Raw genomic sequence first — 26,221 nt, 5'->3', positions numbered from 1 at the left:
AAGTAGTTCTTTTTAAGTTGAAGTTTAAAGCTGAATTGTTTTAAAATAATATGAGGTGGTATTTAGAATTTAAAAGGAAAATAATTAGTTATAGAATGATTCTCTTTTTGATCTCTGCTTGCCGGACTTCTAATGACAGAGTAGCTTTGAAAGTAAGAGGATATGTGATCCCACTCATATTTGAAATACTAAAAAATTTATTGGAAACACTAAAATTCTAATATAATCAGTTGCTATGTAAAGTAAATGACAGTGTGGTAGGGAATAAGCTTTTATTTGCATTTCACTGTGCATTTATTGAAGACTTTGTAATAAAGCCTTCAGACACATCTGTAGTTACCACCGTAAGCCGCTTGACACCTTCATGAGCTGTCTTCCTCATCTGTATGCTTAAGAATTATGTTAAGTATTACACAATAGATGGCTATGAAATATATCTGTATGTAATGCCAGATCCAACTTTCAAGTGGTGGGCAGTTCATTGAAAGAACTTGGGTTACGTATGTGGAAAAAGCTGCACATCTAACTGTGCTGGTATTGAGCTCTTAAAATATTTTCATATTCACTCACACCATACAATGGAAAATAAGCAACTAACCAGGCACTAAACTCTCAAATGTTTAGAAATTTTGTTAAATTCATTCTGCTTCAGAACCCAGAGAAAGTCTTTATTAGCTGTCACTACTCTGTATATTTTTTCTGTATAAAACACATTTCCAAACTTTAGATGAAAAGCAAAGTATATATTTTTGGTAATTTATAATAGCTATAGAATATGCTTACCAAAATTTATTATATCCATCGCACAAGCAATTTAAATTTCATAACACCACACAAGCTTAAGAACTTTTTCTCACATTTTCTACAGAAATTGAACATCATGTGTACCAAACAGAAAAATCTATATATACAAATGATCAAGCTGTCAGGGAGTTATGAATTTGAGTGCCAGACCTATCTTGTATCTTGTCAATTTTTACCTATAATCAGTGACTCAGTATTTTGAATGAAATTTAATTGTTTAAAAACCATTTGTATTTGTTTAAATTTAGCAGTGCATATAGTGCACAATAAATGAGTTTCACATTTTGACCAGTAAATTTTTCAAGAATGTGTCTAGAAATATTATCCATAGCTTTTTGAAATTCCCTAGCCTTTGAACATACACTTCTTTAAATCCTTCAATTTAAATTAACTTTTCACAGAAGGGAAGTTACTGAAAACTCTTATGCATTAAATTGTTTACACTGAATAATCCATTTATAATGTACTTCAAAACTCAAAAATATTTACAAAGGGCATGGCAGTTTTTGTGGGCAGTTTTGCTTTGACTTGCCTCAAATTGATTATAGTGTGTTGTATGATGCCAAGACTCATCATTTTTAGAAAAATACATATTAAGGTTAACCGATGGATAAATAGCACCTTCCCTATCCCTCAGTATTATGGAAGACTGAAGCACTATTAAACAACCAGATCTCAAAACAATGCTCCAGGCTTGTGGCTGTGAAAGTTAGCAATGACATTCTGCTTTTGCAATATTATTTTTAACACACGCCAAGTTAACACACAGACTAGATGTATGTAGACACACAGTGGCAGGTCTCTTGATAAATCTATGTTCAAGGCACAACTACAACAATCAGTCTTGAGCAAAATCTACTACAGACCACCTAACCAGATCTAAGAATAAAGGACTCTGATGAGAATATGTTAAGAAGAACATTCATTAAGTATTGGTAGCGTGGGCAGAGTGAGTGGCCTGAGTCCTATCTGAATTATACCTGCCCAAGCTAAAAATAATACTAAGACTCTCCAAGATAGCAGCAGAATTACTAAGAATATGGTTTAACTCTGTGACTTTAAAATATGAGAGCATCCTTTGCATGTGATTCTAAAATTGATGCAAACAAAACGCTGGCATTTCTCCAGAACTAATTTAAGCTCAGCATTTGAATATGAATTTCCTTTTCCTTCTCTCAATAGCACATACTGAGCAAGAGACAGAGTAAGGTACACCACACATTCATTATTTGGATTTGCTTGAAGGGCAGATGTTTCTGTAAATAACACTGGGTAATGAGAAAAAGAAAGAAAAGCCTACACATAACTACAAGGTATCATAGTTAGTTTTCATGTGCGTGCATTTTTTGATCAGCAAATACAGTCATTTATTCATTCCATGCTCTCTTAATAGGAAGAAAGCATCAGCAAGGCATATTTAGCCACTCATCCTTACATCAGCAATATTGTTAACAGATTCCATATCTTTACCAAAAACCAGGAACGCTCTTCATAGTTTAACCATTGCAATTTTTTTACTATGCCAACATAATTCTAGGACGACTTCTGTGATTCAAATATAGATACTCCAAATTCACAGTGTCTCATCTTTGAGAAGGACATGTCCTTTTCTTTATAAGCTGATAATTTCTTCATTATAGGTCAGGTTTTTTTGCTACTTTCAAGCCCATTGTGTTTTTCCAAGTAAAATACCGCATTTAAATCATGCAATTGCATTGTGTGAGGCTGGCAGAATTAAGAGCTGAAACTCATACATCATTTTTACTTTCTGTGAGCTGAAATAGTTCATAAAAATTAACAGTCACAGGATTCCTGCTCTGTGTTCGTGTTATCTTTGCACTGTTGTAGGGCTGTTTACTATAGGAAATTTACATCTAATTTAAACCTAGAAAACTTTTGTTCAACAGTTGCAGCACTAACCTTATTCAGCTGTTACAGTCAGCATACACTGATATACTCTGTGCACCTGCTACTTTCAAGGAATACTCCCTTATTACTATACTGAAGTGTACTTCACTAGACTTCAGAGGAATTATACCACTACTCCAGGGAAGGGTATGGCTGGCAGACCAGATGCATTTTTACCAGATAACGAAATACACAGAAAGTGTTGACAACAAAAACAAACTTTACCATCTTTGTGATAGTAGGTGACTTCCACTTTCCTCTCCTCTGACCCCAGCAGTGCTTGAGCAATTTGTGCAATATGATGTCTTTTGGTCTCTGGTCCATGAAGAAAATCACAGGTGCAAGGTTTCTGCATGACATCTGGCCTGGAGAACCCAGTCATCTCACAGAACCCATCATTGCAGTAGATGATAGCACAGTTCTGCACTCTAGCATTAGCAATGATGAATTTTTTATCTGCAATAAAAGAAAGTGATGCATTTTTTAGTACTCTTTCAACTTTTCATAAAGTGTTGATTGCACAGATGGATGCTAAACAACGACTTTTTTCACTGGGATGCCTGAAATGCAGAGATTTTCAGTCATTTAATGTATTTAATTTGATCCACAAGTTTTAAAGAAACTTCAATCAATAAATTTAGAATACATTAAAAGTGAAAATAGTAGTCTTTTAAGGAAATAAAACCAGACTGTGCAATTTTTTACTAAACTTCTCTTGACTTCAATTTTTTTTTTCCTTTTTAGCTACACCGAAACCCAAATGATGAGGAAGGTGATGGGCACTGTCCTGTCAGCCATGACTCCAGAGAAAGTCACTAAAAAGTTAGTAGTTTCCTTTTTGGGGCAGTTGGGGGGTGGGGGCTGCAAATAAGAGGGAAAGGGGTTCTACACAAGTGAGGAGTGTCTTGTGAAACAGCACAACCAGCTGAGTCTACTAAGTCGGGATTTTCATTGAGTTGAGTTCATAGTCACTGTTCTAACAAAGCTATCTGGAAAAGAACATGATAAATTTTTGTTCTCTGTGCTTGTTTTAAAGTTACACTTATGAAAGAACATATTCCTTAGCAAGAACATGAAATTGAAGGCACATCAAAATCAAAGGTTGTGGCATTTGAAACATTTTTTCACAGTCTACCGAAGCTCTGTGACTTAGTCCAACACGCTTTCCCAAATGCTCACCTGGGAAGAAAGTTCAAAAGTTGTCATTCAACTGTTACTTCATTTGCCACTGTTCACCACTATAACACACTACTCCCATTTTAATAATAAATGTACAGCTTTGATACATTTACTGTCAATAATGTCAGTTTTTGTTTACTCTAATCACACTAGTAGTTCCCTCACTTTAGAGGGGACTTTGTATGTGATACCAAGGTAGCAGTACAAGTCTTCATAATTTTAAAGATATTTCATCTTTTAACACTGAAATATTTGGAGAGAGCTCATTGTTGCTTTTTCCACGGTCTTTCAATCACCCTAAATTTCCACTATCACTTGTCTGTTTGTTAGGCAGTGGTTTATATTCAGCATACATACACTACAACATAAAAACTCATCTCAAGTAGCAACGTTAACTTAGCATTTGGTTAAATTAGAACTACAAAGTCTGTATTTTATTCTCAAATAATATAAATATTAAATTGCTAATGTGTGTCTAAGTATAAGGAAGTCAAAAGCTGGAGTTAGCAGTAAGGGTTTGCAATAGACAGATACTAAAAATATGCTAAATATTTAAATAAATGTACATATATAAAACTACTGTTTCTAAATGAAATTCATTTTAAGCAGCAAGTGTTCCTTCTTACTGTTAACAGTAAACCAGAGTTCCGGCCAGGAAAACCACTTCAGCTTCAGCCTCCTTGACAGGTAGGAAACCGCTGCATTGGAAAATTTCTCACAGACTCTCCCTGAGGATGCATTTGCACTGGTCTGATAGATATTTCAGGCTTCCATAAACAAAGCAAATATTTGACAGCTATACTAGAATACAGTCATGATGACAAGGTAAGAATATTTTCCATTTAATATCTCCTTTGTATATTATTTGTTTTCTCTAAATCAAAGTCTGCTCGTTCTGCTTTGTTTTGAAAAGACAATATTATTATTAATATCAATAAATCTAGCTGATTTTCTCAGACATTGTATAGACAAGCAAGATTGTAAACTTTGCGTTACAGCCATCTCACTGGTTCTGAAAAGATAAGAGATAACTTCTATAGTTATACAGTACAGATGCAATCAAAAATAAAAGCTGGTAATAGAAATGGGAGGGAAAAAAAACAACAAACAACCCAATAATTCAAGTCAATAATATGCATTCTAGATCAAAAACAGCATTACTCCTGCGAGGGATCCCCTCCTCACCTCTGGGGTTTTCTTTCTGAGCTACAAACTTAAAATAGTCTCGAGCTGCTGTCCATTTAGTCACAAGCAGAATCAAACTACTGTAGCAAAATAGATAGAAAGAGAGAACTTACTTTGCCCTTCAAATTTTCGTATGATTGTACCCAAAAATGTATTTTGTGGTGCCACATGGCCTCTGCGAACAGGCATGTTTGTACAGATCTTCGGCTTTCTGTGCACAAGGACTTCTCCAAGGATCTCCTACACGGCTCCAGCCCCGAGCACCGAGCCAGCTACCCTTTGTGAGAAACCATCGTCCTCTGGAGCTCGGAAATCTCTTCCCATTAGCACCACTTCTAGACACACGCTTTTCCTATCGGAGTCAGATCCATCCCCCAGTTCTTTCTTTTTCTTTCTTTCTTTCCTTGCTTTCTTTTCTATTTTTTTTCCCGGCGGAACGCGGACGCTATTGTCTGGGGCGGGTAGGGGTGGGGTAAGGCAGGAGGAGGTGGGGGAAAGATTACGAGGGTAATCGATCTCTAGCACCAAACATCGCCAATTTTCCAAAGCAAATGGCTGTGACCCGGCAGTTTCCGACGCTGTAGCGATGGTTAGAGGGCTGGAAGACTAATGTTGCTCCGGTGCCAGAGGGAGTGACGTTCCCCCCCTCCGGGCTTCACCACGGCGCGCAGCAGCTCGGATTACTCAAGCGTGGCTTAGCAAGAGCCAGCCAATAAATCTCTTCCAAACTCCGCGACAAACGGCGGCATCGGGAACGAGCTACACCCGGCCCCGCCGCGACGTACCGCCTCCCCCGCCGCCGCTGGAGGGGGGAGCGAGGACCCAGGGCGGGGGGGCCCCGCCGCTTCCCCCGGCCCCAGCGGCTCCGCCCGGCCCCACCGCCCCTCTCTAGGCTGCTGGGCGTGTGCACGCCCCGTTTGCGGGAGGGGGGCGCTACCGGTGGTCAGCATGCAGAAAAGGGACCACCGGATCCCTCAAGTTCTGTCCCTGTCCTAGTGAAAAGGCTCGTCCCTTCCTCCTGCTGTGTGACCTGGGGGAGGCTTTCCCCACGCCCCCATTCTGGAGAGGAAGGGGGAACTCTCGGTGCCGGGGGCCGGGCGGGTGCGGGTTGCCTCCAAACTGCGCCCCGCCCTCGGCCGCGGGGCGAGGCCGAGGCCGGGGTCGGGGCCGGGCGCTGTCCGTGGTCCTGAAGCTGCCCGGCCGACGCTCATGGAGGCTCCGCTGCCCGCGACTCCCCCTCCTCGCCCCTCTCGGGTTCTGCCACACCACGCAGGAAGCTCACCGGGGAAGCGACTGTTATTTTAGGCTGCCATTAGGGCTTCCTGCGCTACCCAGCAGGCAGAACGGTGTGTGTTCAGCGCGGTGAGGTGATACGAGGAGAGAGCTGAGGGCAGCCATGCAGTGCTGGAAAGGCATCTTCAGGGCAGCAACGGATTCTCAATAAACTCACACAGAAAAAATAGAGGGGCACCTGCTCCCTGTTCTTTGTAATAGGGAGCACAGGATATCGAGCCGGCAAACCACCGCCTCCCACCTGTTCTCCTACAGCACAAGCAGGTGTTTCCTTATTCCCATGGGTTTTTCTCAGGTGTTGCCTTTGTTTCACTGTTTGTGTGTATCTTCCTCTGTATCTGTCAGGGGAGGGATGCAGTCTGTTGAGTATATGGGCATATTTCTTGACTAATTTCATTTGATCTCAGTGGAATCATTCTGGATTCACACAACTGTAAATAATGTCTGAAAATAGTGCCTATACATACATAAATTGTATTTAGAAGGCTGCATAGTAATTCGCTGTATACTAATTATAAAGCCTCAGCTACATTAAGTGGTGTGTAATCAAGTACATAATCAATCTTAGGAAGTGGGTGTTGCTCATTTACAGAAGCAAATATTTTAATCTTTATATTCAGACATATGAATCAAAGGAATAACAACCATATGTATTGATTGTAATCATAATATTTAAAGAAGTATAACATTTTTGCAACTTTATGATTAACACTAGAGAATGAAATTCTGGGAGATTTTTGACTCACTTTTAACATAGTGAAATGTGTATGAGGCTGCAGGTTGTTTTTTTTCTCTTTCTTCTATTTATCTTGACGCCCACTTATTGCCCTGAAAATGTTTTGAAGTTCCCAATAACAGCAGCAGAACTGCTGGACATAAAGTGAGAGGGGCATATTTATTTTCATACTTGACATAATAACTACCAGCTAGTCAAATCTTAATTGCCATCATTCTGACTTTTATATAAAGAAATGGTACTGTAGTGTTTCTAAAACAGCAATAGAAAACAAACACAATAAAACTGTGACCTGTAGAAAACAACCAATGCTTATTTCTAGTATTCACCTGTCCTTACAGTTTAGTAGTGTCCAGAGTCCTTTAGGTGTTTGGCTGGCAATAAATAAATAAATAAATTCAGTAATTCAGATCTCATGGAAGCCCCATCTTTTCATGTTGTTTGACCTTTGTTTGCATGAAATAGCAGAGGCATGACTTCAGAAGTCCCTTTCCATTCTCTCTTGATATTATGTTAATATACATCAGGGTCCAAATTTTTATTTTTTTGCTAACTTAGTTGGTTTAGGAACTGATTAAGATAACCCCCATCAAAACAAGATAACTGCTACTCAAAGACAAGATCTGAAATGTGCTTTTTGACAGGGAATGAATTCACAAGAATGATGGGATGTAATAACTACATGAGCAATAGATGGCATCAGAAAATCTGTGATCACCATGATTTATACCCCTGCAGTCTTGTAGATGCTCTGTTGCTCTTGGAGTGCTTAATACTTATTTTGCATAAAGCTTTACAATTTTCTGTAATAAGCCATCAGTGAGAGAAGTGCAAGATGAAAATATCTTAAACTGGGCAATTTAGTAACACAGAGAGTAAAGTGATCATTTGAGAAAATTTACATTTGATTGGGAAATGTATGCATGTAAGTGAAAAAAGTTTGAATTCATCATAAATATGCCTCTCAACTGTGATGAAAGAAGAGGAGAATGCCATGGAGATCTATGTTTTATCTCTAAAGTTGTACAGCTGCCAGCTCTGCAGGATTGCAGAATACCAAGGGAGGGTCTCTCCTGAGCCAAGCTGTATCCAGCAGGAGCATTCCTTTGTCCTCTGCCCCTCACGGCACTGCCCTAGCCACAGCCTAGCCATGGTTCCCCAGTGAATACCACTGTTCCACAGCAAAACAGTATATGGCATTTCCTGGTCTCTACTGAAACAGAGATTTCAATGGTTTTGCTGACATTTTTACTACTTTCCTTTCAAGTTCCTTAGGAGAATTTACAGAGTTGTATGTCTGTAGATGTGTTATTGACCTATTTTGACATTTTAGCATTTAGCAATTAAACCTTTTATCTTGAGGAGAAGATAACTCTGGGGAAACATCTCTGATCATATTTCCCATCATTTTGATGAAAAAAAAATGAGTCATTCAGTTTTAGTTCAGTATTCTTATAATCCTTAACTATGCTTTTAATTCTTTGCTGCTCCAAGAGGATCTCTAAGATAAATGTTCTTTTCCAGCTTAAATAATCTTTCACTGCATTCTGTTCTTTCTGTTTCATTATTGTACTGGTTCTACAGCTTGCCCTCCTGTCGACAAAAGCTTATTAGCACAATCCCATTTGAATAAATACATCATATACTGGAGTAGTATACTGTTAAGTCATGATAGTTCTTTTGTTTTGTTTCTTGTTGGTTTTGCTCGTGGATTTTTTTTCCGTTTTTCCATCTAGCATGAGATATCTGTGTTGCTTTGACACAGCATATCATGTGTAAACTGTCATTTATTCATCCATCTGTGCCTCCAATTTTAAATAAGTCTGGGAATGTCTTCAGGGCTGTTGAATGAAATATTGAAACTTTATCTCAGTTCCATTTTATACTAAGATGGCCTTTGTGATTCCTTGACAGATTTATGTCTCTTCATCAACACCTTGTGTTTTTTTCTCTCTCTTGCTTCCTTGTCCTGTTTTTTTTTTTTTTTCCATTTAACGCCATTTTCTAAAATTTCAAGTTATAGCACCAGATTTTGTTTTAATCCCTCACAACAATAGTTGTGATCAGTTTTATTATGACTGGCTGAGATTTAGGCATAGGCAAAGTACGCAGTTGCCTGGGACAACAGGCTGCCAAATCACCTCTGTTGGAGAAGATAGAAATCAGCTGTTTAAATATCATGAGCAGCTAAACAGCAAATCTCTGCTGATGCTACTGAGATTATAGGGTGCATGTTATAGCAGTTGCTGCTGCCAGAATTGGCTCCTTCTAAAAACAAGTTGTCTTTGCTTACACTGTGGTGATACCCCTGGACCAGTAAGTATTGCACCCATGTAGCCTACACAGCTGCTTGTACTGCAAAATGGTAATACTTCATTATTATTATTGTAGCAAAATTCACATTGAATTAGGTCTGATTATGGTTATTTTGTGGTTTTCTTTCACTTTTGTTGCTCTCTGAAAAAAAAAAACAACAACTTCTATTTCTGGTGAGACTGTTGATGTCAAAGATATTGCAGAAATGTAATTTATTATTCTGTTTGGCCTTAAGGTTTACTTCTTCACTTTGTCTGCAGGTGGGTCTCATTAGTATTCATGTCTTGAGCTGTCTCCATGAGAGGAAGAATATCAAGTTTTTAGTATCACAAAGGGACAAAACAAGTGTCCACCACAGCATACTATGCTCTAAAAAGTGATTACAAATTTCTTATTAATTTTGTAGCTAGCTGAATATCTCGGTAGACACAAAAGAAGTATATTATAGTTATTTTGGATTTTGCATAATATATTTTGTATGTAATTCTCTCATACAAGCTGCAACTTGATGACAACAGTGGGAATTACAAGTGCAAAACTTAGAACTGCAGAACCTCTGTAAGCTGAATCCTCTAGGCTGATAAGGATAACATAACATCATGTGGCAAGAAAGTAAAGTAACAGATATCAACTTTTTCTGGAAGGATTCATAAAAAGTCAAGTTTGTTATTCTAAAGTGTACATTGTTCTTATTTCATACTGTGTTAGAATGCCTAGGGATTCAAAACCTCATGCCTTAGGATTGCTCTGGAAATAGTATGTATAGGTCATGAAAACAGAATTACAAAAAGCATCAATATATCCATCTATTCCATGTCCTGCCGGTGGATTTTTCCCTTCAGTATATTTGCGTTTGTATTATTCATTTAGGATTTAAATTATTCAAGCAATGAGGCTTCCACTTCTTCCTCTGAGAGACTCTTTCAATATCTCTCTGTCTCACCACAGGGTTTCATTCCCTCATATTAAGCCAGCCACAGTTTTGGTGTGTGCTCTTGCTTTGGGAGTTTACATTATTTAGATGCTCTTCTGGATTTCTGGATCCTTGGCCAATAATGGGTGCCTCGGATTACTCCTTGCTGACCCCGTCTGGCCAATTAAGAGTGACAGAAATGACCCCAGCATGTTCTGTGCCTCCCAAAGATTTTCTAGCTAGGTTACAGTGCTATGCTCGTCATTCTGGAAAGAACACTGTTAATAACTAGGCAAGATGCCAAACATACTTTTATTAATTTATTCTTTTCCTCATACAACATACAGAGAAATATTAACAGCTTACAATAGCAGAACCCTGTTTCATATATTTGTGAGTTATAATTCCTTACCAAGGGAAATATAATTGAAGATAAAATGTGCGTTTTCTGTAATCTATCTTCCATCATAATACAGGCATAATATTTTAGAATAATAGATCATGTAAGAACTATCATAACTAGATCATGTATCTGAAGTTTGGTCTCTTCAGCAGTGTATACCTAGTAAAAATGGAGTGAACTGGGAAAAGAAACAAATTCTGATCTGTGTGTATTCATTGCTAAAGCATGAAAAAGGTTAATTGTTGCCTGTAAGTTATTCATTTAACTTGATCCATCTATTTCTAAAACGACTTATTTGTATGCAAATAATTTGCTTCTCTGTTGGGTAAACTATTCAGTTTGGATATCTTTTATATCTGCACATTCTGTGTGTTTTTTTTATGAAGAGTAATGAAATAGTGCGCCTTATACTTGGAGCTGGTTTAAGATGATTCCTGGCTGCCCACCTGATGCCTGTGAAAAGTACAGCAGTGGCATAGATGTTCCTGAGGTTGCAAGCTTTATGGTTTTGCTGGAATTTCTCCTACTTTAGCTGCAGCAGGCATCCAAGGTTTGTATCCTCAGAGAAAACCAGTAGATGAGCCAGCCTGAGCTACAATCTTTAGGGTGTGTAGCTCCAGTACATTCTGTGCAGGCAGTGTTTCCTTTCACAGAGAATTTCAAACTGTTTCATTTCTAAGCAATCATAAATAAAAATGTACATTATCAAAATCATTCACAGAATTCTCACTCTTCCCAACCAGCTCTGTAAAAATGGTAGCTCTATACCAGTGGAGCTAACTTCAGAGAGGTCACAAAGATGAAGAATCTCACTTCTAGTCCTCAGACTTTTTCCTTGTATTGGACCATAGCTGCTGAACTTCTGATGGAAATGGTAGTATTTTCATATGCTGCTGGCTTAGCAAGCAGTAGGGTAGCCAGAGCTCCTCTTTTTCTTCCCTCTGCCCTGCAGCAACTGACAGTGAGGCATTGCTGAACAGATGCAGGGGAGAAGGGACAACAGCTGCTCTGAAAGAGTTTGGTTCATACTGGAGATTTTTCTTGAGAGTGACCAAGAGGCAGTGAGACTCCTTTGGACAGTATCACACTGGATGTATTTTCAATCAGTAACCACACATAAATTACTTCCTATCAAGGGTTCATTTTAAAATCAATAAAATGCAGTTTTGAAGCATATAAAGTGGTCCCATTTGGGCACCACTGTCCTGGCAGTACAAATTATCCTAGCAGAATTTTATTCTAATAGATAAATATGGATTTTGATTTGCTTCCCTTCCTTGTGCTGATCTGTTATAATGTAGGATAGATTTCATACCCTTCTACCTAGAACTTCTTGTCCTCTGTTTCCCATCAATTTCAACTTTCTGTCTTCCATGCCTGACTCTTATCTGCTGGTTATAATTATTTACTTCAGTATTTCAGCCTCAGAGAAAGAGGGAGAGAAAGAACAAGTAGGGGGAAATATAAACGCACCCAAAAAATGCAACAGAAGTTAACAGTTTGCTAAGAAAAGAGGGGCAGAGAGACAGCTTCATGGTCTAGGATCAAAGGGTACAAGAGAAGACACTGAAATAGGCCAAAAATTGTAACATGGTTAACTTTGGTAACCAAAAGTAAGTATTATTCAAACAATTTCAGGCAAGTATAAAAACTGATTTTCATCAGCTCAAACAATAGTTTCAAATGCTTAGTCCAGCTTAACTGTTTCCCAAGAGTGTTTATCCTACTATTCCTAAAAATGGTTGTTTGACCCAAAGGCCTTGTAGGCTTTAAACAGAGAGCTGTGATCTTGACAATTTTGGATACGGTGTCCCAGAACTCAGCCTAAAAAAAATTCTTACTTCACTCACAAGTAAAAGAAATAAAAAATTGTATGAGACTTTAGTGCTGATATCTCCCTACTGGCTTGATGAAGGTGATTTTTTTTTTCCTCCTAAATATCTTAGTACTCATAGTAGTACACTATGTTTCTATTTAATCAGGAAGCCCAGACAACCAGCCTATGCTTTTTCATTTTTAGTGCTCTAAACCTTCTTTGCTCTTTCTGCATTCTGTTAACATACTTTACACAGTCACTTCATCTAAATAAGGTAACTGCAGTTTCTACACTGCACTCACTTAGTCATTAACAATCTTATTATTAGCATATTCTAACACTCAGTTCTGTAGGCGAAGCTTTCTCTACCAGGCATGTACACGTATATTTTCTCCATACAACTGTATTTTCCCCAATTTGATTTTCAGTATTATTCTCCCAGTAACAACATTTCTCCGTAATTAAGCAGAATCCAGTATCATATGGAATAATAATTCCTGACCCTGTAGTAATCAGTACTGTTGTTCACATACCTATACACAATACCTTGCGTATATCCAGTTCATGTATTCCTCTTTCAGTATTTCTACTTTTATTTCATAATATCATAGCATGAGATCACAGCCAACTTTATAACAAACATTGGTGTTTGTCTCATTCATTTGATGAGACATCCATATCCTGAAACAGCAATTTCTGTCACAGTTGTAGTGTGCAAGCTGATCTGCTGTCTCTGCAGATAAAATACATGTAATGTAGGCCACATTTTCAAACCCAGGTTCCTGTCTGAAGCCAGCAATTCCAGAGTTGTATTGATGCAGCTGCAAATGAATGGCTAGATTTTTCATTAGTGTTAAGGACTGCATTCAATAACCCTGCTGAAGCCAATATGAAATGCAGGTACTTGGCAAGTGAGAATTCTGTTCATAATCTAGGACGATAGAGAGAGATGACATATATTGTTTTTTTGAAAGGGTCAGAATTCTGTTCATAATCTAGGACGATAGAGAGAGATGACATATATTGTTTTTTTGAAAGGGTCATTTGCTGTCTAAGATGGATTTTATTACGATAATCTCTCCTGGATTTCTTCTCTCTGCCATTATGTCTATTTCATTGTAATATAATTAAGATATACGTTTTCATTCTCCTCCTTCTAGAGTTTCCAGCACTTATCTACCATCCAGTGTAAGGTTTTGGCAGGATGAATAATGAAAGTCAACTTTTCTGCTTGTAAAGAGTAGTAAAAGCACTGCTATACCCAAAAAATACATTCAGAAATAACAAATTTTGCTCATGAACTTATCATACACATTTATGTAATCCTTATTTTGCTATTTTCTGGTTATCATTTATTTTCAAGTTATTTAAGGCAGGGGCATATTAGATCACATTATAGATATTCTATTGATAGTTACGATATTTTTTACTATTTATATACTACTTATTTTCATAGTATAATAGCCAACTATTGTGTTTTATTTTAAAGAGATCTTCCACACATTCTATAGCACCCAAAGCAGTCCCTCAGAAGCAGTGGCTTAGTTCTGTAATTACACTGTTCACAGGTGCTTTAGAAAGGCTACTTTCACAAGTCAGAAAACAAACCCAAATACTGTTTAATTTGTATACACATACGAACTGATCTGCATAATTTCAGAACTTCCAGATTCTGGCAAATCCAGGGGCAGATTCACATGCGAAGCTCTACTGCTGCTGAAAACATTGGCCTTGCTATCTTTTTTTTTTTTTTCCTTCAGTCCCAAAGGAACTGAAACATGAAAACAAAACAAAACTGTAAAGTTGTAGTCAGTATTGTCAGGAAATATTTTCCAATGGCATTTTGATTTTTTCTTAGTAAAACTTGATTTTTTTTTTTTCTTTCTGTGGAACTCTGACATTTTCAGAAGTGGATATTTGGAATCATAGGGCTCCTTTGAGGGAGAAACTGCTATCAGCTCAAAGAGTCATGATTTCTTTGCACTTACTTCTGAAATCTCAAGACTGCTGTGATTTGCTCAGAAGTGATATCAATTTTCAGACCATGTCAAAGACCCCAGTCTATATTTGAGGCTAACATATGCCAAATACATCCTCAGTTTGGACAAATATAGTCCCATTTAGTGGTACCGTTTTCCTTGCTCTGCTAGTGATTGCCTGGAAAGGCCATGCAGTCCCCTTCCTCAGGCTTTCTTGAGGCCAGCCTTGATCAAACCCTAAATAACCCGATCTCACATCTCATCACTCATTAGTTTGAGCAGGAAATTGCACAAAATGTTTCCTGAAGTCCCTTCACTACTGCGTTATTACATAAAACTATGATGCCATGATTGATTTTTTTCAGGTACACTAGGATTTGCTTTCTGACTGTTCATGAGGTATAAATTCTGCTGCTTGTATTTTCTGCCTACAACATCTACATGCTGGTCTCTCTTGGCTTCCTGAAACATGTGGATCCATTTCTACCATTAACTGAAGCTCTTGCATTGTCTGTCATCAATGCTACAAATGTAAGTCCTGAGGCTTGAGGTGTTCTATAAGTCTATACATTATTGATTAACACATCAAAAGGCTGTCATGCATATGTATGCTAGCAAGATACTAGTCTGTGATATCTGAAACCATTTCAGACTAAACATTAAGTATAAAAACACAGCCTTTCCTTGTATGTTTTGTACTTTTTTAACAGCAGCTTAATTTCTCCTGTCCCTCAGAGTCTTTCTGCCTCAGCACTGCTTTTCACTAGTGAGAGTTAGATGTTTTACACTGTTATTCATTCACCTGCCATAAAATATTTTCTGATCTATAGTCCTCTCCTTACACTCAGGGAATAAGGCCTTTATTTCCTCCACGGCTCCTTTGTGCTAGTATAACACAGGAACTTTGCTGATCCTTCACAGAGGTGAAGGTTCGTGACATCGTTATTTGGCTACCAGATTTCCCTCTTCCTTTTTATTCAGTTTCTCTGTCCTCAGCACTGACATGTTTTCCTTTCCAGTAGTCATGTGAGCAGACTAATTTGAATAACCTCTGTAGAAATAATACACAAAGAGTTTGATTTAATTTTGCTTTAATTTTATTATATGAAATGTAATTTGATCTTGAGTAGTACAGTCACAGTGCAGATGGCGAGTGTTAGGTGTATCTTATTACCTGGAACATTTGAGCACTCTCTACTTTTAATTGGACTTCCTCTGTCTTAAAATTAAGAGCATTACAACATTGCTCTTACAGAAAAAGGACAATAAACCAACTTAATTCTAGTTCAGTTTCTTTGATAAGGAGTAGAGGTGAGTGCACCAGCCAGTGCCCAAAGGAGATGGAAGCATGGACAAACAAACAATAGCCAAAATGTGCACCTCGAAATAAGCTGAATAGACTAAATAGTCATAAGGGAGAAACTTATTCATATCAGTTCTTCTTCTGAACCAATATAAGATTCTGCTTCTGTCATCCAGCACTTTCTGGGATGAATGTCTCTTTTTTTCACTTGGTTTAGACCTGGTTAACTTTAGATGTGTATTTTTGTGTATTGATCTTCCTTCCTTCCTTTCTTTTTTTTTTTTTTTTTTTTTTTTTTGTGAACATTCCACACCCAGAAAGAACCCCTGGAAGTGAAAATGGAAAAAGAAGACAGAAATTATCAATATTCTGTTTTGTATTAATATTTATAGACTTATAACTGCTGCTGGTTGAATGCATGCACTTTCTTGGGTGAATTTTAGACAAGTCAATTAATATCAGTTAGTAGAACATACCTACTAAGCTTAAAAAAATATTGCATGCATTTTTTTACCTAACAAGAAAGTGGGCATCTGTGATTATTAGGAAACTTCATTAATTATGAATCCAAGCACGTATACTGCATTAAAATCCTCCTGAAATAGTTCACACTTGAGACAAATCGTGGGATATGTTAATCTGGTAGTAGAGCCCTGGCTCTAATACCATCTGCTTTTCCTATGTAAAAAGGCCTAAGGAAGGACAATAGTGTTATAGTAATATATGACAATCACTGCCAAACAGCATGTCTAGTTCAAGTCAAAATATTTGATCTGGGAAAATATGAGGAAAAGAAGAAATGAGGTTAGGGGAATATGTCCTTTTAGGCAAAAATAATTATTGCTTCAAATTAAAAGAAATATATAGCATTATATGTAATCAGTTTTGTCAATGATTATATTTTACTTCTTATTTGCTTTTGGATCTTTTAAGTCTCCAGAATAAGAATGAACTGGCAATCAGTTCTTTGTTTAGTGATTAAAAGACATTTTTAACATCTGCTATCTTCAGTGCCTACTAGGCAGAGAATTTAGTTTTACCTTCTTTTTTTACTTTATGGTATTCAGTGCCTTTCTATTGTCTGTATGTTTTCTATATAAATCACAGTTGATGAGATAGATAGGATTCTAATGTGTACTTTTATGATATTCTTCAATGGTAGAAAATTTTTGAAAGATCAAAGGATTTGGTCTTTTTATGTTCATAATTTTATCTTTACTTCAGTTAGCTAAATTCTTGTGAGACTAGTTCAGGAAGAGAAAGGAAAATAATAGGGCTGTTTGTGTGTTTCATAAAAGAGGAAAGACATGATTTTTTTAGGGGATCTTAAACTATTAAAAATCTATCAGAAACTATCAAATTCCCATGGGTAGATATCCCTGTTCTCACCCACTTTCCCCTGGTCTTGATATGTTGGTCAGATTCTAACAAGAACCGTTCCACTTTCTGACTAGTCTGTACTCATGTAGCCTCTTGCAGACTGTGCTTTCTAGATTTTATCACTTTTTTCTGATTCCTTTTTTCTTAAACAGAATATAAACAGGATGGTGTTCATATATATATGCATACATATATATATTACTGTAGACTATCTACTAACAAAATTCTCAGCAAGTGTGCTTTAGGCAGAATAATGCATAAAACACATTAAGCGCACAATAGACTTCCCTGTAACCTACTGCTGCTAAAACATTACAATACTGCAAATCAACAACTTTAAAGCTCAGATTACTCTCACCTTCCTAGTGATTTCTAATTGACCCGATTGTATTCTTCCTTTCTTGATAACTCTGTGAGTTAAGAGTAATTCTACTGACGTCAATACTGTCATAGAGCACAGGAGAATTAGGGCCTTAAAGGCCAAAAATTGTTGCCCAATCCTCTGGTGAAATTAACAGTGTCTTGTTAAATGGGATTAGAAATTATTACCTTGAGTATGCATAAACCAGTTAAAAACAGACCAAAAATGGTTTTTATCTTATAGCAGTAGTGAGACCTCTACCAAAGATTTCTAGCCCAGTTTTTAAAAACTTGCTAGCCAGTTTTACCAAGGATCTCGGTAGCAATATTTAGATACCTATTTGTTAAGTTCAGAGTAAATATAATAATCATTCTCTGTTCCTGGGGAATTTTTTCTTTAAAATGACATGACTAGCATGAAATGACATGTTTTTTCTCTGGTAGAAGAGCCTATCTAACATGGCAGTGAGAGAGTGAAGACAATACCTAATAAGACCTTCAAGTTCTGTTTTGTTTAGTTTTTGTATTTTATCTACATATTCAACTTGCTTGTGATATTTGTTTTTCTATTACTTGAAACAAACCAGCAGTTTACTAAGAACAATTACAATCCTTTGCCTTCATAGCCCAAACACAGAACATTAGAATTAGATACAGATGTCTGCCTCATGGACAGTATTTACTGTGTAAATTCAGCCTACTTTTGGACATAGAATCACATATTTTTTTTCAGTGTCCCTGTGATCACCGTGTTGCTATTATATTTGTACTTGATTTCAAACTAGCGGTACTATAAAAGCAAAAACCTACAAGTTACACAGTAATTAATCCTTGAATGACAGAGTAACTATAATTATGATCACAGGAACAAGTTATCTACAAGAATGTAATTACTCTGGGCTGTGTTCATCAGAAATCATCCATGAAAGCCTGTGGCAGCTACTGAAGGTCACGGATCATGGCTCAGTCAGGCTATTCATTTAAGCTTGGCCAGCTTTGTATGTTCTCTTCTCACCTTTTGAACACAGTTGTATGCTGAGCATGGTACACTTGGCAACAGTAAAGATTGCTATCCCCCTTCTAAACCTTTGCCAAACTCAACAGGCCCTAATGTGTCCTACTGACAAAATAATTTATCTCAAATACAGTTTATGAACTCAAATTTATACTGTGTGTGTGTATATATATACATATAAGTCTTCTCCTGCCCAGATTTAACTTTAGGTAACCTTGACAGAAACCATAATTTGAAGTGCAAGCTTCTAATAAATGTTCTTCTCTTTATCTCTAGATTTGGTTACACAAAAGTCTTCATCTTTTGAGGAGGACCTCATTAGTGTTTATGTTGGTGCCTATGCCGTAACCCATCCAGCCTACCCAGAAAAAGGGAAAGCCTTACCCTGACATCCATAATACTTTAGCTAAATCTGAGTCTGCCTTCAGATCTCATCTAGTCTTGAAAATGGCAATAGCAGACCTTCTTAAGAAGAGGGCCAGGCCATAATTTCTATTTGAAGTTGATTATTTAGTATTGCCCTAGAGATGCATGAATACATATAGGCTGTTTACGTGGCTGGTAGGTTTTCCGTCAGAGCATATTAATGTACTGCGAAAATCTCAGATTCTGTCCTCTTTCCATGTGTAGTGGAACCCACAATACTGTGGCTTGGACCCAGAATACTGGCACCAAAAGCATTCCTGTACACAAACAAAACGGTGAGGCGGTGGAGCTGGTTTTAAGCCCAGCTTTGGAACCACACCTGCTTAGCAGTAGAGATTTAGTTAAAAAGATTTAGTGCCTGGATTTCTTTGAATTATAAACTTGGTCTTATTACAGTGACATAACTTGAGTTATGTCCAGGTACATTGACTCCCCTGACCTGAGAGAGCATGTTCCTTCAACACTGATTTTGAATCCTCATCTTTAAATAGAAATCCTATTGATGGAGGGAAAAGCTGCTATCAGATTGCTATGCTGTTTGTATAATCTATTTACTGTAAAATGGAAAATGACCCAGGGAAATGAATGTGCTATGCAAGTCTTGGTAAGAAAGGTCCAATAGAAAATGTTTTTTTAAAGACAAATCTAGTTTTCCTGCACATGTGTCACAGATTTTTAAAAATCTAAAGCACAGTTGTGCTTTGGAGCTGCCAGTTGCCTGTGCTGTCCTTACTAATGTGAAGGCAATCTCAAAGAGCTTGTTGACTAAAATCCTTTCATGTTTATATCGTGTCTGCTGGATGTTTACATTGTTAAATGGCATGTACCCAGGAACCTAAAAGAAATCAAGCAGTGATAATTTAGCATTTTGGAACGGAGTGCATGGGATCTGTTCTTAAAAGCAAGGCAGTCAGTCACTGACTAAAAGCATGAGAAATAAATGGGAAGGAATAAATAGAGAATATGAAGAATTTCATTTTTATATTATTCTTGCATGTGAATAGACTCAGTTCACTAAACCAATCACAGCAAAAATAATTGTACTGCTGTGGAGGGTGTGAATATTTTAGTTTTCATGACATTATTCTTATTACTTAAATTGTCAAGAAAAAGAAACAAGCTGATAGGTCTAGCAAGGTTATTTCTATTACTTACCTGGATCAGCATAAATTAAATCTTTCAGATACTTGCTGATAAATGTTTATGTGTGACCCAGATTTCTTTTCTTGGTGGTGCCAGTACAGCCTTGGTTCTTGGTTCATATCAGCATAGACTACTGCACACTGGAAAATAACCTTCATTTTTTCTTTCCTTTTTTTTTTTCCCCATTTCTAAATTGACAAATCATTTGTTAGTTAACCAAGCAAGAATTTGAAAATTATTTGTGAGTTACTGTTAACGCATTACCGTGCAGAGTACTATCATTTGGACCACTGAAAATGTTCTATGGCATTGATCATATTTTGCAATCTGAACATTCTTAAAGAAAAGGATCAAATACTTGATTTTCTATAGGAACACTAAGAACTATAAGAATCCTACTGCTTATAAATGCATGTACCCTGGTTATTATTTGATTTTTCATGGTTATGCAGCATTGAAGAAGAAAGTTTCATCTATATGTAGAGTTAAAGATTAGCTAGCACTCAGTTTTGATCACAAGATGTGTGTGTAGCAATTGAATAAGTGAAAGCTAAGCTATGCAGTTAGAATATTTCACAAAAAAGGAAGTGTAGAAACACTGGATAAAAATAGACAAATTGGAATTTCCTAGGTACATGAAAAGAATGTGAGGGGAAAAAAAAGTAAAAATTGCCAGAAGGAGTATCATGCACATAGACAGGTAAAAAATTAAATTACTTTTTCTATCTGACATAAGCTGTAAGGAATTCAGTTTTATTCTGTGGTGTCAGATACTGCTGAAATGTCCAGTACCATAGCAATCAATTGAAAACTGTGACTGATTAAGGATTTAAAGGGATTATAAACATTATTCATGCTCCTCTTTCTTTTGTGGCCACACAATTTGGCAGAAAATCAATTTCTTACTGCTTGAAACTCTAAAATTTGGAAAGATATTTAAATGATAGTTTTTTAAAGTGCATCCTTGTCTGGAATAAAAGATCAGAGAGATTCTGATTTCAACAAGGCTGTGTCAGTTTACATTCTTCACACACATGACCCAATCCTTTAATCTTTATTGAAAAATGAAACTTTGGAAATGTGGCCACATGAAAGCTGATGTAGTGCTGACTCTCACAAAGAGACTGAAACAAATATGCAACCTAAGACGCATAAGCATACTCCCCACATATGAATCATTAGAAGACAGAAATTCAAGAATTTCAGGACTATGGCTCTGTGTTACAATTCACACTAAAACATGATTCCAGCCAGATTTTTATCATAATGTCTTTATAATATCCAGTTTGGGATTGAGGCAAAGCAATTTTCATTTTTTGATGGATCACCAGATATGGAGACTATCTAACTGTACTAAAGTCCTTCATTAAATCAGCATAAATATTTCTTTCTTCTGATAGCAAATAAAAGCTGAAATGTTGTGTTTGAAAAAAACTTAATGTAATAGCTCTACGAGAGAAGATTCCAGGGCACCACTGCTTTGGGGTGTTAACTTTGACATCATGGTTTCAGAGGTTGGCACTAATAGCTTCCAAAAAACCTGGCATTTCCCACCTCTGTCTCCTTGTTTTGCTCCTATGCCGCCTACTCCCTTATGTCAGCAGAATTGTTCACGTAATCAGTCCAGGTTGAAATCAACCTAGAAAAAAGAGGTGCTGGAGAACAAAACTTTCTCTTTTAGAAGGAATGCCAGGTTATGTACACTTAAAATAACCATGTTACTTAAAAAAAATATGAGTAAGACACTGGGAATATCTCACCAACCCAACAGAAGGTACTCTCCTCTCTGCTGTGTTCCAAGATCAAGAAAAACCTCCTCACCTGTCTTGTTTCCTGGAACCTGCTGAGATGCTGTAGCTGCTTGGGGTAAGCATTAGAACTAGAAAGGCTTGTTTCTTCCCCCAGTTCCTTGAAAAAAAGAACATTTTGTATATTATGAAGTTCTTCTGCCTTTATCACACCATTAGGACCGAGAACTTCTGTTTGGGCTGAATTGAAAACATAGCACAGAGCACCCTGAACTAATTTCCACCTAGACCTGAGCATCTCAGACCTGCAAACAGATTCTATGATATATTCTTTAAATGTCTGCAGATAAGATAACGATACTATTGGCTGGAAAACACCCATTAAACAACTTTGAGCAGAAAAAGCAATACATCAGACAGAAAGTAGTTAAACACAACAGATTTCTGTTTTTTAGGTTTTTTTTGCCTTGTGCTTATGAGCAGTATTTTTTGTGGGATTGAAGCTAGAAGAGGACTTAAAAAAAGGAATGATTGTAGAATATTTATTCAGATAAAAATGAAGAAATGTGACTGTCACCTGCTCTGAACCACTGCCTGACTTCAGATAAGAAAGTCAGATTAACATCATATAGCTGTGGCACTTAGAAAAACTGTGTAAGTGGATATTAATTTATTTTGGAAAAGAGCTGGGGGAATACTTAACATCTGCTTAGCAGACACGGCAGGTAGCTGAGTTGATTAATTAAACAAATATTTGTGGATAATTTTTAAGAGATTGTCAGAAAAAGAACGTATTTACTCTTTTATTTGATGACTATTATGTACACCAAATTTCTGGAACTGTGAAAATTATTAATAATTTGCTCAGTGATTGATGGGAGAATAATTACTGATTATATAAATGGACATTACTATTTGACTAGCTCTGACAGAATGAAAAGTCTTTCAGCAGTCCTGGGTATCGCTAACAAAGAATAAACTATTTGTAACCGCAAAGATGGAAAAAAAAACAAACGTGTGTATATTAATAAAACCCAAGATACTTCGTTTCAAATCCAAAACAGTTCATAATCTTTTTTTCTTTTCTCTTTCTTCATTGGGCACTAGTTCAGATAATATGCTTTTTCTATGGAGTATTATATCTGTCACCAGATGTGAAAGCAAGTACATAAAGCTCTAAGAATTGCCAGAATTCATGTGAACTTATGTATTGTATTTGAAACTTGTTAAGAAATGTATTTATCTGGTAATAAAGAAACGTGGACTTGTCATGTGGTTATGACCCTGAAGATGTAGTTGTCCTTCAGATGAAAATTCATGTTCCCATTGTCTTGAGATTTCCTGAACTCAAAGTTCACCAGCTCTCTTGGTATAGGATCATCTGAGATGAGCTTCTGCAACCATAGCTGCCCTGGTTCCTCATATCCAGCTTTGTTTTCTTTTTTTTTTATATTGTGTTTTAAAAATGAATGGGGGATGATGAAAATTCAGCTACACCAGGTGTAGCTGAATCTAATCCAGACTTTTGTAGTGACATTTTTATTCCTTAGTGGCATGGCAAAGCAGAAAACAATATTTGTAGGCCCAGACCTCAGTTGTCCTCCAATTAACAGTGAAATAGAAATGTGATTGTGTCAAGAAACAGTCCACTCCTTATATATAACTTATCTCCAGCGATGAGTTATTATGACTTATTGTGTGGTCTGCCAGTTCACCTTTCTGTCAAATGCTCTCCTGCCTCTAAGGAAAAGGAGGCTGCTTAGTATAACCACTGGCTTTAGGAGAAAACAGATGGCGTAGAGTGGGTGAAGAAAATTCACATCCCAGCTTTTCTGATATAGCACATGCAATAATAATGTGGGGAAAGCAGCTGTGCTGCTGTGCACTGCCCCACTCACATTCCTGATATGTCCAAGCCTCTTAAGATGTTGATTTTGGATCTGGCAGACCTGCAGTCTGCTGTTTGCAGCCAGTGAAACCAAAGGCCAGTTATATTTCTGTGCATTTGTATTTCATATTAGGAAAATGAATGTATCTAAAAATGAAGAGCGATTCAGATATCCCAGTTAGTGGTCTATGGAAGTCTTGAGAGTTTTTTTGATTGCTTTATTTTGTTTTGCTAAATACTTGATAATTACCTGGAAAATTAATGCAGTATCTTTGAAGTTAAACGTTCCCTGCCTAAAAGTCGATGTGTGGCCTTCAGAAAGTGATTCTGATGACTTTTAATGATCTCTACAAAGGAGATACCATCTTTTATACTTCATAATAAACTATTAATATATCTACAAGGACAGAGAATCAACATTTTTGGCTATTATTATTCAATGGTTTTTAAAGCCGTTACTGTGATGAGAATAAATTGAAAATTTCAAGTGCTCCTGTGTTGGCTTGTATTCACCCGTTTCCTAAGCTCTTGGAAAAGGTAGTAATTCTAATTTAAATAATTTAGCATTAAGGTTACTGTGAACTCCATATCTGAAATGCAAAGTGATTACATCCTGCCCATTCCCAAGCATTCAAAAGGATGAATTAGAATCCAAAAAGGTAAGCTTGGCTTAAAAGAAAAAAAAGAAAGAAAAAAGAGAATGAAACAATTTAAAGAAACATATATTGATGTTTATATTATTTTCTTACCTTTTTGGCATTCTAGATGATGAACTTTTCACTACTAATATGCATAACTAGGTTTAGCTGTCATAATGTATCCAGCGCTCTGACATTTTAAAGTTCTTTCCATATCATGGAGTTCAAGATTGACCCACTTCCCCCCCCTTTTTTTCCATTTACTATTTTATCAATACAGATTTTACATTTTTGCTTTTGGTTTAATGAAAAACTACATAGTTCATAGGGGGATAAGTCTTCTAATCCATGAGGATTTTAAAAAGAAGTAGAATGTGTTGAATAAACTGTAGGGAAAAAAAGTCACAAAATCTTAGTAACGTGAATAACCCTTTTCTTTTTGTAAAAATGTTACTTGTTAGAGGTGCCATTACGACTGAATCGATCATTGTAAGTTATTCCTGCTGATTGTTTCCTTGCATTCCTGAGGATCTTTGCATTTAAATGTATGAAAATGTTCTTCTAAAATTTGTTTGCTTTGCTGGAAAACATAGCAATGAGATAACTTCCACAACTGGAGAAGTTACTCTCTGGAAAACAATATGTATCTCCAGAAATGAGTGGCTTTCCTCATTCTCATGATGAGTTTCCTGTCCTGTGTTTATTCATGGTGTCTCTTTTCTTGCATCAGAACCTTCAATCTAGGTATCTTCTGCTCCTTCATCTCAAAGAGGAATAAGGAAAATGAAATGGCACAGTAGGACAGTCTGCAGTGATTTGCTTTCCATAGTTTTAAGCACTTTCTCTGCAGAAGGGACAGAACTTCCAAGCAAATAACGTTCAATGGGTGGTAGTCAACCAGAAATACTGTAAAACCTTTCTACGGTATGAAGAAGTGTTTCTGAATCACAGAATACAGCTGAGGTTGGAACAGACCAGTGGAGTTCATAATGTCCAAGCACACTGCTCAAGCAGGGCCATGTCGAGTAAGTTGCCCATATATGTGACATGAGAGCTTTTGAATATCTCCAAGGATGCAGACTGCCCTCTTTCTGGGCAACCTGTTCGAGCACTCTGTCATCCTCACAGTAAAAGTGTGTTTCCTGGTGTTCGGATGGAACCTCCTATATTCCAGTTTGTGCCCGGTGCTTCTTTTCCCCTCGGTGGGCATCGCTGAAAAACATTGTAACACCATATTACTTCTCCTTTGGATCTAACATGCAAAAGAATGGATGTTCCCTTTTAAATCATGTGTGCTATTGACTGCCTAGTTGGCAGCTGTGGCTTTATCGTTATTTTACAAAAGAAAAGCTGTTTCCATATGTAGTTCTACATTCATTGTTATATTACTTCTGTTATATTACTTCTGAGAAAAATACGAGCTCCAGCAGGTCCCAGGCAGGGATTTATTATCCTGAATCAAATAAGGAAAAACGCTGATAAATTCAGATATATTGGCAAGCAAACACCATCCCTATGCCACACCATGTTCTCACTGGCTTCTCTGATAATCATCAATTGATCCAAAATCATATTCAAAATAGAAAAAAGATCTGATTCCGTAGAGTGGCATCACTTAGAGGAAGAGATGACACTATATCAACCTACCCTGGTTGCTTCCATTTGTCAGTGCCATGTTTATTCTTGTTTTGAATAATTGAATTGCTGGAGCTTCTGATGTTTCAGAGAGGAGACTGTTCCTCACATGAATACAGCTCTCTCTTCTGATAAATTTTCTTCTGATTTTCA

The 26,221-nt window shown here is 37.0% G+C and overlaps 1 long non-coding RNA gene across 1 annotated transcript; it reads right to left on the bottom strand.

Moving 5' to 3' along the window:
* Positions 778-6,140, bottom strand: LOC110399600. Its single transcript, XR_002439309.1, has 2 exons — positions 5,190-6,140; positions 778-3,168 (listed from the first exon to the last, which is right to left on the bottom strand). It is a non-coding gene; the product is annotated as an uncharacterized LOC110399600 (long non-coding RNA).

Source organism: Numida meleagris, chromosome 5, assembly GCF_002078875.1.
Source record: "Numida meleagris isolate 19003 breed g44 Domestic line chromosome 5, NumMel1.0, whole genome shotgun sequence".
Lineage (NCBI taxonomy): Eukaryota > Metazoa > Chordata > Aves > Galliformes > Numididae > Numida > Numida meleagris.
The sequence above is the reverse complement of the archived record's forward strand: the minus strand, read 5'-3'. Positions and strand labels throughout refer to the sequence as shown.